Raw genomic sequence first — 12480 nt, 5'->3', positions numbered from 1 at the left:
GATTGGCTTCACTTTTAAATAGACACTGATGTGGGCAGATGGGTTGGCACACAACGTGCTGGACTGGGAGCTAAATCTTTCTACTTCTAATCCTGCCTACATCAGATTTGCTCAGGAATGGAAGCCAAATCTTAACCTGTTAATTTCCAGAGTGTTCCATAGGATAACACTGAGCTTCCTTTGAGAAGTCTCATGAAGGCTGATTTAGGAAGATAGAACATTTCATCTAAGCGGTTAAAGACTGGTTTACTTAAACCTTCTTTGTCCTTAACCACCTTCGGGGAAGAATAAGCCACTGTCTTGGCTTGTACCTCTTCTTTGGCCCTTAGGATTTTCATCTCTGTAGCACAAATATTTCTGTGTTTGTGATCTTCCCAACTAGACTCTAAGTCCTTTGAGGACAGACTAAATCTCACATATGGTTGTCTTCCTTATGGCGTCTGATAGGATCTCTTGCCAATGGTACTTTTCAGTGCCTCATAAAAAGCTTTGTGAAATAAGTGCTGCTGGGCTGGTTCATAATGCTAGGACAGTAGGCGGTTAGAGGGACCCCTGCTCTGGGTCTCCTGTGCCTATAGCCCTATTATTGGAGTAAAGAGTCCAAGGTTTTATTATCTCAATAGCTGACAGTGAACATGACGTGATAGGCAAGATTCCACCTGGACGCCTCCCTCCTCCACACCTACTAGATCATATTCTTCATACACGTGACTCCTGAATTTCTTATGCCAATGGCTCCAAGCCCATTTCCAGGACCCACAAGTCTCCCAAGGAAAGACAATCCGAGTGTTTGTATCCTTAGACCTGGAGGGTAGCCCAAGGGGCAGCAGTTTGCGGTGGGGGGGGGGGAAGGTAGAGCTGGAGCCTGGAAATGAGACCCAGGAGGCAAAGGAAGGGGGTGTTGGGGCCTGGAAGCAACGGTGGTGAATAGCAGGTGTGCGCTGTGTTGATGATACTCCCCACGCTGCCATGTTCAGGTACAGCTCCTGGTGATCCAAGAGTCTAAATCGGAAGCTGGCCTTCAACTTTTCATACTAAGATAGAACTGTATGACAAGATATATTTTTCAAAGCAGACAGGTAGAATGTACTTTATTTCACATGTGTTAGTCTGATATATAACTTTTAAAAATACAGATGTATAGTAGTAGGCTTCTTCCATTTGTATTCTCACTCCTGAGCCTTGCAAATTTTAAGGGCAGGCTCATGTCAATGAATTCAACTCGCAAACTAGTATTGAGATGGAAAGGTGATGTCGATCCCTACATTTTATCAACTTATTTAACTTTGCTATAGATAGGTACCTTTGAATGTAACAAATGACAAAAAAAAAAAAAAAAAAAGGGTAAAAGACCACCACTCTAGGCATATTTTACTTTCCTTATATGAACTTGAAACCACATGGAGTTGATCCTGCTTCTTTCAATATTGGGAAGTTAGGGAAGAACCTGAATGTCAGAATAGCTTGAAAAACAATACAACTTTGTTACATATAATCACCCAAACTGATGACCAACCAGATATTGAGAAATTGAAGTCCTACAGGTCTCCTTTTGTAAAAAGATGATTAGCTCATTAATGGCTCTGAATGAAATGAAATGGCTCTTAAAGCCCTTGAAAACAATATTTTCTAAAAGAGATTAAACATTTCATCTGTGTTTTTTATAGAGCTTATTTGCTTATGTCATTTCACCCCTGACCTTTAGTTTTCTAGGATGAGGTGAACTTCGGCCTCATTCTAGTAAGAATGATGACCAATTCCAAGATGAGCAGGGCCCAACTGGCAGAGTGTTATGGTGCTGATTAGGGTCTGAGCACATGACAGGGTAGGTAGGATTCCAGACCCAATGTCAAGCATCCAGTTCCTCCTCTGGGATACCTTTGGGAGAGCACAATCATCAAGATAATGATTATTACAATTTATAGAAACATTTTATTGTTCCTTTTCAAATGATTTTTAAAAATCCCACTATAAGCAGGAAGAAATTAAATTCAGAGGGAAAACAAGAACTTTATAGGCCATCTGCTCAGACTTTCAAATTTAAATTTTATACATAAGAGCACATTAGCTGTGGGGAAAGAATGTGATCACATTTTGTAGCTGTCTGAGCAATGAAGAAATTTCCCTCGTTGGGCTTTCTGCATGGAAATAAAAGGAACCGTTTTGCTGGAGAAAATGAAATGGCTTCGGTATGGGGGAAATTTGCTATTCACCATTTTATATTTATGGAGTGCTGAACTTACACCATCCTTTATAAAATATGAAGTAACAGTCCATGCCTCAGGGGTCCAACAGGTGACGGTAGACAAACAGTATTGGAGAGCACCTCGCAAAGAGAAACCCGAGCCCCTGACAGCCTGTTAGTGGTGGTGAGTAACAGGTTGGATGGGCGGGGGGGTGGGGGGGGGAGAATTCAGCGCGACAGGGGGCCCACCTGTGGGAAGGGGGACACACATGCAGGAGGGAGGGGAGGCCGCTCCTGGGCAGCCCTCCTCCTGTGCCCAGGGCCTTCACCTTATCGCCTGGTCCTAGTGGCCTGTGCCTTTAGGAAAGTGCTTTCTCACATGGGAATGGAGAATGGGAGGATGCAGTTGACAGCATGAGAGAGTCAAGGATCCCAGGGAGCCTAAGAGTGGGTGACAGCAACACTGCTTGCAGTGGCTGCTGACCCTGGGAGCTGCAGCTGGTCGCTTCCCTAGGAATGGTCAGGACAGCATTTGATTAGGTCAGGCTGCTCCTGCTGCCTCAAACTCACCTGTCTGATGCTCTGTGACAAGGGGAAGAGAGGTCGTGGCGAACACCAGGACAATTAGTGTGCACCGTTGCTTTTTTCACTGCCTGCCTTCTTATCCAGGCTGTGATCACCAGAGAAACCTCCATCCTCATTTGGTCAGATGAAGCCTGGCAAACAAACCCCTGCTTTGTTTTGTTGTCAACAGATAAAAGAGGCACAGTGAACATCCATCCAAACCGATGGAAGGAATGTTGACCCTGGTAGGCAACATGGTCTTTTGCAGCCGACCTTAAGAGCGGATACCTTAAAGCACCTAATTTAGAGAGGTATGTGAGATCATTAAAAAAAAAAAAATACTAATTAAGGAAAACCAGCTACAGGAAAAACTGTGAACTGAGGGTCATGAAAAACAAATTAAATTCATCTGAGTTGGTGCTATTTTAGAGAAGCCTAGAAAGGCTTAAATTAATCTGATGATAAATGAATGAAAGGAACATAGAACTCAAAAGGAATGACAAGCACTGAATATCAAACTTTGTTCTATCATAAGATCTTAAGAGCAAAATAGCAGAGTGGCTCAGAGGCCAGCCTCAGTAGTCAGACCACCTGTGTTTGCATTTTAGGTTTCCTGTCTTCTCGCTGTGTGACCTTGGATACATTCATTACCCTCTCTGTGCTTTTAGTCGCTCATCTGTAAAATAGGGCTAATAATGGTACTCAGTTCACATAATTTTGAGGAGGGTTAAGTGAGATAACACATAAAAAGTATATAACAGTGTGCCAGGGATACTGAAAAATGCTTCCTAAATATTAGCAGTTTTTTTTTGAAAGATTCTTTTATTCATGAGAGACACACAGAGAGAGGCAGAGACACAGGCAGAGGGAGAAGCAGATGCGGGATTTGATCCCAGGACCCCAGGATCAGGTCCTGAGCAGAAGGCAGACACTCAACCACTGAGCCACCCAGGTGCCCAAATATTAGTGATTTTAATCCAATGATTTTCAAGCTCTGCATCAGAGTCCTAAGATTCTACAAGTCTGATTCAGGAACATGTGTAAGTTTAAGCAGGGAAGGATAAGCAGGGCAAACTTGGCTTCCATCTTCAACCACCATAGTTGCTCAGCTTTTGTATATTTTGTTTTAATTTCCATTTGCCATCCTATTTGAACAAAATCCTGATAGTTAAAACAAAACAGGTCATTATAATTCCCCTGTGATCGGTCTGCTTTCCTGGTTGGGTCAGGAATCTTGTCCCTATCTGTCAGTCATCCTGCCTCTTCTTGAACCTCTGCAGATAATGGGCTTTCACCAACCCCTGGGTCTTTACAGTACAGGGTTGTTCAGATGATTAGAACGTTCTTTTCCATGTTGACTTACCTGATTTCCACCCTCAGCTTCTAGTTTTGCTCTTTAAATATGGCCGAATTCTCTTCAGAAAGGATCCCTTTGGATATTGAAAACATAAACTATTATACCCTTTGAGATCGTCAGTTGCCAGAAGCAGAAATTGGCTCTGGCAAACCTAAAAAGGAGATAAATTTCGTGGTGAGCCAGTAGGCCTGCTCATGGAATTGAAGAGACCTTTGAGAACCAGGCGTAGAAGAAAAGACAGGAGTCTGGGTCTTTCTGGAGGTGTTGGTGGCATGACCCACTTAGGTTTTCCCTTCCCACATTCTTCCGGCTAGCTATTCCGCCAAAGATGTGACTTTGCTTCTCCCCGCCCACCAGTTTGCCAGGCTGTCTCCAACAGGGGGGCCTGGAAAGGCCCCACGCACCTGGCATGTGTTCTCCTGAGCTCAGGGACTCCTGGGATTCTTTCATCTAGTGATCATCCTTCCAGTCATACTGCAGCATTGATTTACTTTCCAAGGCACCCAGGACTGAAGGCCTGTATTGAGCTTTCAATCAATTAAAGCCTCAGGAGTAAGGCTTCCAGATTTACTAATAAAGCGTACAATGCCCAGTTTAAATTTAAATTTCAGACAAATGAGTATTATTTAGTATGAGTATGTCCCACATATTTTATCTGGCAATCCCACTTATTGTTTGTTTGTTTTTGAATAGAATTGGCTGTGGAACCAATGCTTGTTTGTCTCCTGCCCTTTATTTTAAAAGCTAGGCTTAGGAATTTACATTTATCTCAATTACATTCCATCGCATTCATTTCACGTTCTCTTTCCACCTTGTCAGAAGTTTTAAATCTTGATGCTATGAAGTCAGTGCAATCACTCTACTTCTCAACCTTGAGTCCCTAATTGGACACTGTGACCAGATAGGGAAGGAGAGCAGAAGTCCATGGAGGGAAAGGTAAAGAGAGTGATGGAGGGGATAAAGGATGGATGGATGCTGGTAGTAGGGACAGAGCCAGTCAGAAAGAAGGCCTCAGCGTAGGAAACATTCTAGGGAAATTGGAAGAAGAGAAAGAAACATAAATAGAAAGGACAGGTATCAATTGTAGTTCAATGGATTGCAGGCAATGACTCAATTTAAGCAAAAACAAAAACAGAGCAATTATGTGAACCCAGGAGAGGCTTGCAAACCCAATGGGAGGCTTGAATAATGGGCAGGAATCACAGAAGCAGAGCAAGGGCTGTGAGGTAGAAACAGACTGGACTCAAAGCCATTGGGTTGTTGTCGGGCTGGTGAGGGACCTCCTCCAGGCTCCACAGCCTTGGGTCATAGTCAAGTTCTGGCAAAGAGCATCCCACTGGTCGACCTTAAGTCATAGCCATCCCACAGCAGTGCTGAGCGGAAGAGGACTTTGGCCAAGCCCTTTGGTCTCTGTGGTGGAAGTCTTAACACAGTCTCAAAAAGGGAGGCTGTGTCTTCTCTCAGTGTCACCCGTCTCTGTGAACACGGCACATTCCAAATCTGGTGTCATCCTTACCCTTCCCAACCTTTGATCCTTCATAGTAAAGACACCTACAGATCCAGTTGAGTTTCCTCCTTAATGTCTCTTTAATCTGTTGACTTCCTTCCATCTCTTCACCTCCGCTAGCCTAACCCATCACTAAGATCTCTAAGAAAGATTTCAGGGAGGAGTATAGTGATGAACTGTGGTAAAGAGGAACGTTAGAACGCGAGAGGGTGAGAGATACTGAGAAGATGATGCGGTTAACCTAATGTAGATCTTAGGGAGATTAAAGCAGAATTGGAGTTGAAATGCTAAAGGGAGAGAGCGAGAGAGACATTGGGCAGCAGAATTCGCTCTGAACCCCCAACCCCAGACTTTTCTCCACTCTTCAGCCAGAAGAATCTTTCTGAAATGCAAATTTGAACATGACATTACCCCCACCCCCAACATCTCTCAGCTTGGAATATTTCAATGGCTTTCCATTGCCCTTAGAAAAAGATGGAGATCTTAAATCTAGCCTACAAGGTCTTAAATAGCCTGACCCCTAGATAGTCCTCTCCAAACTCTGTATGTGGGGTTGGGGGTGAGGATGTGTGGTAGTGTGTGTGGTAGTGTGTGTGTGTGTGTATGTGTGTGCACGTGTATGTGACAGAGTGGTTTCCAGTGGCAATGTCCACAGCGAAAGTGACTGTTAGATAAGAATCAACTTCAAGGCTTAAGGTTAAGTCCAGCCTTCATAGAACCACTAGGGTACGTATAGCCGTGATCCTTGTACACATGTTTACTTAACTAGAGGCAAGTGTCTCGACCAGATGATGGCCCATATTTCTTTCCAGCTCCTTCTGTGATCTTTTAACTGACTACCTAGAAGTATTCTGGCCACTAGAGGGCCTCATTGTTTTTTTTCCCCTTGAAAGGCACTCAATAGATATGAACTGCAAACATTCACTGCATTCCAGCTGCTTCTGTGGTGTATGACCTGTGCAAACATTTTGACTATTTTGCTGAAAATATTTTGAAAATATTTTTATTATCATTGGGTAGTTTTACACTGAAAGTAGTTAACAATAAAAAACAAAAGTTTTCTTCTCTTCTGCCTAGAAACACCCACTTTTGACCTAACTTATGTCATCACACCGTGCCACTTTCTCCTCCCCTTAATTGTTGTGATCAATGGACCCCCCAGAATACTCTCACTTTGTTCCTTGAATATTTTAACTCATCACTCCTCATGCTCTTTAAAGCCCCTCTTGGCAAAATTATTGGAAACTTCAAAATTCACACAGTTCCCAAATCCTGGCCTCTTAGCTCTTTGACTTCTTCTCTGGTGATTATGTCTTTGAACATACCTCAGTCACCAGGGTTGTGTCCAGATCTTTCATCACCAATAATTGCATGTACTCCATAATCTTCATTTCTATCTTTCATCTTTGACTGCTGCCCAACATCTCTTGCTCTCTCCCTTTAGTATTTCAACTCCAATACTGCTTTAATCTCCCTAAGATCTACATTAGGTTAACCGCATCATCTTCTCAGTATCTCTCACCCTCTCATGTTCTAACGTTCCTCTTTACCACAGTTCATCACTGAAATCTCCTCCCTGAAATCTTTCTTAGAAAGACAGATATCATTGTGTGGGGCACTTTGATGGTGGGAGCACACAGTAGATATCTTCTGAAAGTCTCTGTGTTCTCAGTCCAATAGCAAAGAAGACATAGGTGAGAGTGAAGGAAGGGAGGAGGTTTGTAAGTATGAGGGGGATCAAGATGGCTTGAAAGGGGCTTCTCAAACTTCAATGTGCATGGAGCTCACCCAGGGATCTTGTTAAAATGAAGATTTTGATTCATTAAGTCTGGAGTGGGGCCTGAAATTCTGCATTTCAAATAAGATCTCAGGTGATGCAGATGCCATTTGTCCATGGACTGCACTTTGAGCAGCAAGGTTCTAGGATAAGGTTTCTTAATCTTAGTGCTCCTGCCATATTGAACTAGATAATTATTTATTGTGGAGGTCTGTCCCGAACATTGTAGGATGTTTAGCAGCATTCCCTTTTATAGTTTGGCTCTGAGCCCATATATTCTCTGTCATATTCAACTGGAAATGCCCAACCTGGCCAGATCCTACTCTCTGCTCCATGCCTGCACCTGTATAGTTGAATATGACTGGGGAAAAGACACAATCATAGCATAAATCCATAAGCATTAAGCAGACCCTTAATGCTGCTCATTGTCCTTACTACATTTTCTTAATCTAGTTAGACACTTCTTTTCCTACAATAGTGGTTGTTAAGCAAGATTGATTTTACTCCCTCAGTAGATACTTGCGATGTCTGGAGACTTGTTTTTAAATTTTAGTTCCAGTATAGTTAATATACAGCATTATATTAGTTTCAGGTGTACAGTGTAGTTGTTCAACAATTATATATATTATTTAGTGCTGTAAGATAAAGGTACTCTTAATTCTCTTCACCTATTTCACCCATCTCCCTGCCTACCACCCCTCTGGTAGCCATCAATTTGTTCTCTATAGTTAAGAGTTTATTTTTTGGTTTGTCTCTTTTTTTTTCCTTTTTTGTTTGTTAAATTCTACATATGAGTGAAATCATATATTTGTCTTTCTATGACTAACTCCATGGATATTGTTGCAAATGGCAAGATTTCATTTTTTTATCACTGAATAATATTGTATATATAGACCACAACTTCTTTATCCATTCATCTATCAGTGGACACTTTGCCTGCCTCCATAACTTGGCTATTGTAAATAATACTGCAATGAACATAGGGATGCATCTATTTTTTTGAGTCAATGTTTTTGTATTTTGGGGGGTAAATACCAGTAGTGTGATTACTACATTGTAGGCTAGTTCTATTTTTAACTTTTTGAGGAAACTCCATACTGTTTTCCCTAATGGTTGGACCAGTTTGCATCCCCACCAACAGTGCTAGAGGGTTCCCCTTTCTCTACATCCTTGCCAACACTTTTTTTTTTTTTTTTGCATTTTAAAATTTTGGCCATTCTGACAGGTCTGAGGTAATATCTCATTGTATTTTTTGAGTTTCATTTTTCTGATGATGAATGATGCTGAACATCCTTTCATGTGTCTGTTGGCTATACGTATGGCTTCTTTGGAGAAATGTCTGTTCATGTCTTCTGCTGTCTGGAGACATTTTGGCTCATCAGAACTGGAGAAGCATATGTTATTGGTATATCATAGATAGGGGTCAGGAATGCTGCTAAGCTAGTAGTGATCATATTGGGTCACTGTAATGATTACATAAAATAACTGGTTGACAAGGTGATCAAAATGTGAGGAACACTGTCAGGGTGTGCTTGTTTCTTTGTACTGACAATTATAGATGCTATCTAATTTAATCTCTACCATATCACTATGAAATAATATCCTCATTTTATTGGGAACTGAGGCTCAGAAAGATTGAGGGCCTTTTCTAAGCTAGTGAATGCAGAATTAGAATGAAAACCCATTTCCGGCTGGCTATTTCCATAACCCTGTATTTCCACAAGAAACATTACCTTTTCCCCGATTAACACAGAGCCAGGCCTGCGCATGAGGAATCATTAAGAACCAATACTTACATATTCAGCTCGGCTCTATCAGAAGAGACAGTGAATCAAATGGAGGAAAAATGTCACACTGGCAACAAGAAAGAAACAACGATACTCTAGCTTAGTTTGAACCATGAGCCATCTTGCTTAATGATTCAACTACATGGATATACTTCACTAATTTACTCCAGCCTTTTCCTAACCGAGTGGGAAATAGCTGCCTTTTACATTTTCTGCTCCTGTTTTGTTTAATCCAACCTGAGTTTGTTGATACCTTAAGTGACTTATTAGTTAATTGGCACCTTGCTGGTAGTACAGATAATTGGTCCCTAGCCAGTTCTAGAGGCTGGGGAGAGATGGGCGAAATCTTCTGGAAGTGTCCATTGTGGCTGGGTGGGAATGTTGCCCCTAACCACCTCAGCAGCAGACTAGGGATTCCATGATCTTGCCCCCTGTAGGCCAGTGAGCTGGAGCTCCTTGCCAGATTTTTGTCTTTCAACATTGGACTCAATTCCTGCTGTGTGGCTGTCCATATCTCACTTTTACCAGCCAGGGTATCATTTCTGAGCTATGGTCCTCATTCGTAGTTAGCTGGTGAGTAACTTTCTCTGAGTCAGTGAACTTAGTGCAAAGGCCATATCAGGCATGCCCTGGTATAAGCCTAGTTCCATGAATTACCACTGGATGACTTGGGACGAGGGACAGAGTTCTGTTTTCTGCAAAGCGGGGACAGTAACACCTGTGCTACAATATTCCCGTAAAGAGCTTGCTGAGCTTCAGCCCAGTGCTTAATGCGTACTCCTCCCTGAGGGCTTGATGCTGTGCTAACCCCTTCCTAAGGGTGACTTCAGTTAATTCCCACTCACAATGTCCCTAAGAGGTAAAATAACATTAACGTCCTCATTTTATAGACAGGGAAAGTGGTCAGAGAGAGAGAGAGCACTTGAATAACATGCATGCAGTCACACAGCTAGGAGATAGTAGCAACAGGTTTCAAACTCCAGCAGATGAACTGCAGAGCCCATGTTAGCCAGTAATGTTCAGAGTGAGCAGTTAATAGGAGGTGACTGTGTTGTCATCTTTGATGATGATGTTACTGTTTTAACTTTCTTATGGGGCTCCCTTCTCAACTTTCCAACTTCCTTGGGGTCTGTGTCTATATAAGAGGATGTTCCTTTGTATTTTTGCTCAACAGATATCTCTTAAAAACAGACTCTGTGCCATACAGTGTCTCACCTAAGACAAGTAAACCAGAAGATACGGTTCCTGAATTCCTGGAATAGTTCAGTGGGAGAAGATCCATTGCACAAAACGTGCCAGATGATGAATTAATTGAAAGTGTGATGAAGAAGTCAAGAGAGCTAGCAAAGTTGGTAACAAGGGAGCTCTAACCTTGGCAGGGGTATGGGACCAGGAAGGCCTCTTGGGTCAGAAGAATTCTCTTCCTCTTTCCTGGAAGCTTGTAGTGGAGGACGTTAGTTTTTTTGTTTGTTTGTTTTTTGTTTTTGTTTTTGTTTTTGAGGAGATCCAGAACAGACTAATCAGAGTTATTTTTATGCTAACTTTCTTATTAAAAACAAAAGGAACAAAACAATTTATGGGTTTTAAAAATCATATGACAGACCATTAAGAAAATCGAGTTAATGAAGTAGGTTAAATATGAGCATATGACAAAATTTCTTTCTTTTCTTATTGGAGAGAGAGGGAGAGAGAATTTTAAGCAGGCTCCACACCCAGCTTGGAGCATAATGCAGTGCTCAACTTCACAACCCTGAAATCGTGACCTGAGCCAAAAAAAAAGAGTCAGATACTTAACAGATTGAGCCACCCAGGGGCCCCATACGATAAAGTTTCTTAGAAATTTTCTCCACAGGAGTTTCCTTTTGCTTTGGAAACACTCATCATCCCTCCATTTATGTGAAATTTCATCCCATCTACTCGAGTTGCCCTGCCCTCATAAGTTTGGGAATTGGGGAAGAGATGCTTTGTGTACAACCACTATGGGCCTTTTGCCTCCAGCTGTTCCCAAATCCTAGACTGTTCCTTCAAAACGCAGGCTTTATGCTTTTGAGGGCTTTCTTCCAACATACATTTTATCATCCTAGATCTGTTTTTTAAAATTTACATTTACTCAAGATGTTAAAATACTTAACTCAGGGGGATCAGTTGTTTCCCTGTAAAATGTTGTAGCTCTGTATATTATATTTCCACTTAAAAATATGCAGAAGGATTTGTAAAATATTTAGGCTAAAAGATAACACAAACCTAATTTATCACATGCTATAAATAATAATGAAGCAGTTTTCTAATTAGACATTGTTTCCCCAAATAAAGACATACCACAGCAGATTATTTCTGTAGCCCCTTTTAAAAAAAAAAAAAAACCAGTTCATCAGCACATCTGAAATCCATATACCAAATTGGCAGAAAATCAAGATACTAATTTTATATGGGAGAGGAAAACCCCTAGAGATTTCCATTTAAATATGTGCATCCTGGATCCATTTCAGGTTCTGATTTGAAATCAGGGGTTCGATATTTTATGGCAGATTATAGGCAGAATCCAGAGAATTAGATGAGACATTTTCTGACTTGTATTATCTCCTTGATGAACCAAAGCCTTGCTTTCAGATTCATTTTCAGTCTGATTTCCCTGTTGGATACGTCATGGATGCCATGGTGAGAAGCCGGCAGGAAAACTCCAGGGAAGAGGTCAGAAACGATGCTATCAGAAAGAGAAATGCCATGGGACAAGGACTAAAAATTGGAAACAATGAGAGAGGGAGGGTGTGTGTGTGTGAGAGAGAGAGAGAGGGAGAGGGAGAGAGAGAGAGAGAGAGAAGAGAGGGCTATATCTATATCTACATCTATATCTATATTGAGAGAGAGCATTTGCATGCAAAGAAGAAAAATATAAGAAATAATACATGGAGTACTGCCACTAACATGATCATTCTGGTTCCTCTTATTTAAACTCTCTTTAAGCCTTCGCTTGTAATTAATAAGAACTGTTATTTAAAAAATTTCAGAAGGACTTCTGTTTAGTGTTGAAACATAAAAGAAAAATATTGGCCTTTCATCATCTCCAAGAGAAAAAAAAAGAAACCCACACGATTTATGTATATACTTTGGAATCAAAGCCCCTTTTAAGTCTCTTGGAGCTTATCATTAATAGAAGCCAAGTCTGATCTCCTCAAATAATAAAATAGTGGAAAAAAAGATAATGCACCCTACAATTTAAGCATTTGGACCACATCATTAAATGTGGTTCAAGTAAGTGCCATTAAATTAGTTCTAAGAATGCAATGCATTGGAATTTGTGTG

The 12480-nt window shown here is 41.3% G+C and overlaps 1 long non-coding RNA gene across 1 annotated transcript; it reads left to right on the top strand.

The window, feature by feature from the left end:
* Window positions 1–2238: 2238 nt before the first annotated feature.
* LOC111098905 lies at window positions 2239–10626 on the top strand. Its single transcript, XR_005369975.1, has 3 exons — window positions 2239–2369; window positions 2940–3060; window positions 10352–10626. It is a non-coding gene; the product is annotated as an uncharacterized LOC111098905 (long non-coding RNA).
* The last annotated feature ends 1854 nt before the right edge of the window (window positions 10627–12480 follow it).

The sequence above is a fragment of the Canis lupus genome, chromosome 15, assembly GCF_011100685.1.
Source record: "Canis lupus familiaris isolate Mischka breed German Shepherd chromosome 15, alternate assembly UU_Cfam_GSD_1.0, whole genome shotgun sequence".
In the NCBI taxonomy this organism is placed as follows: domain Eukaryota; kingdom Metazoa; phylum Chordata; class Mammalia; order Carnivora; family Canidae; genus Canis; species Canis lupus.
This window is presented reverse-complemented; position numbering and strand designations above follow the sequence as displayed.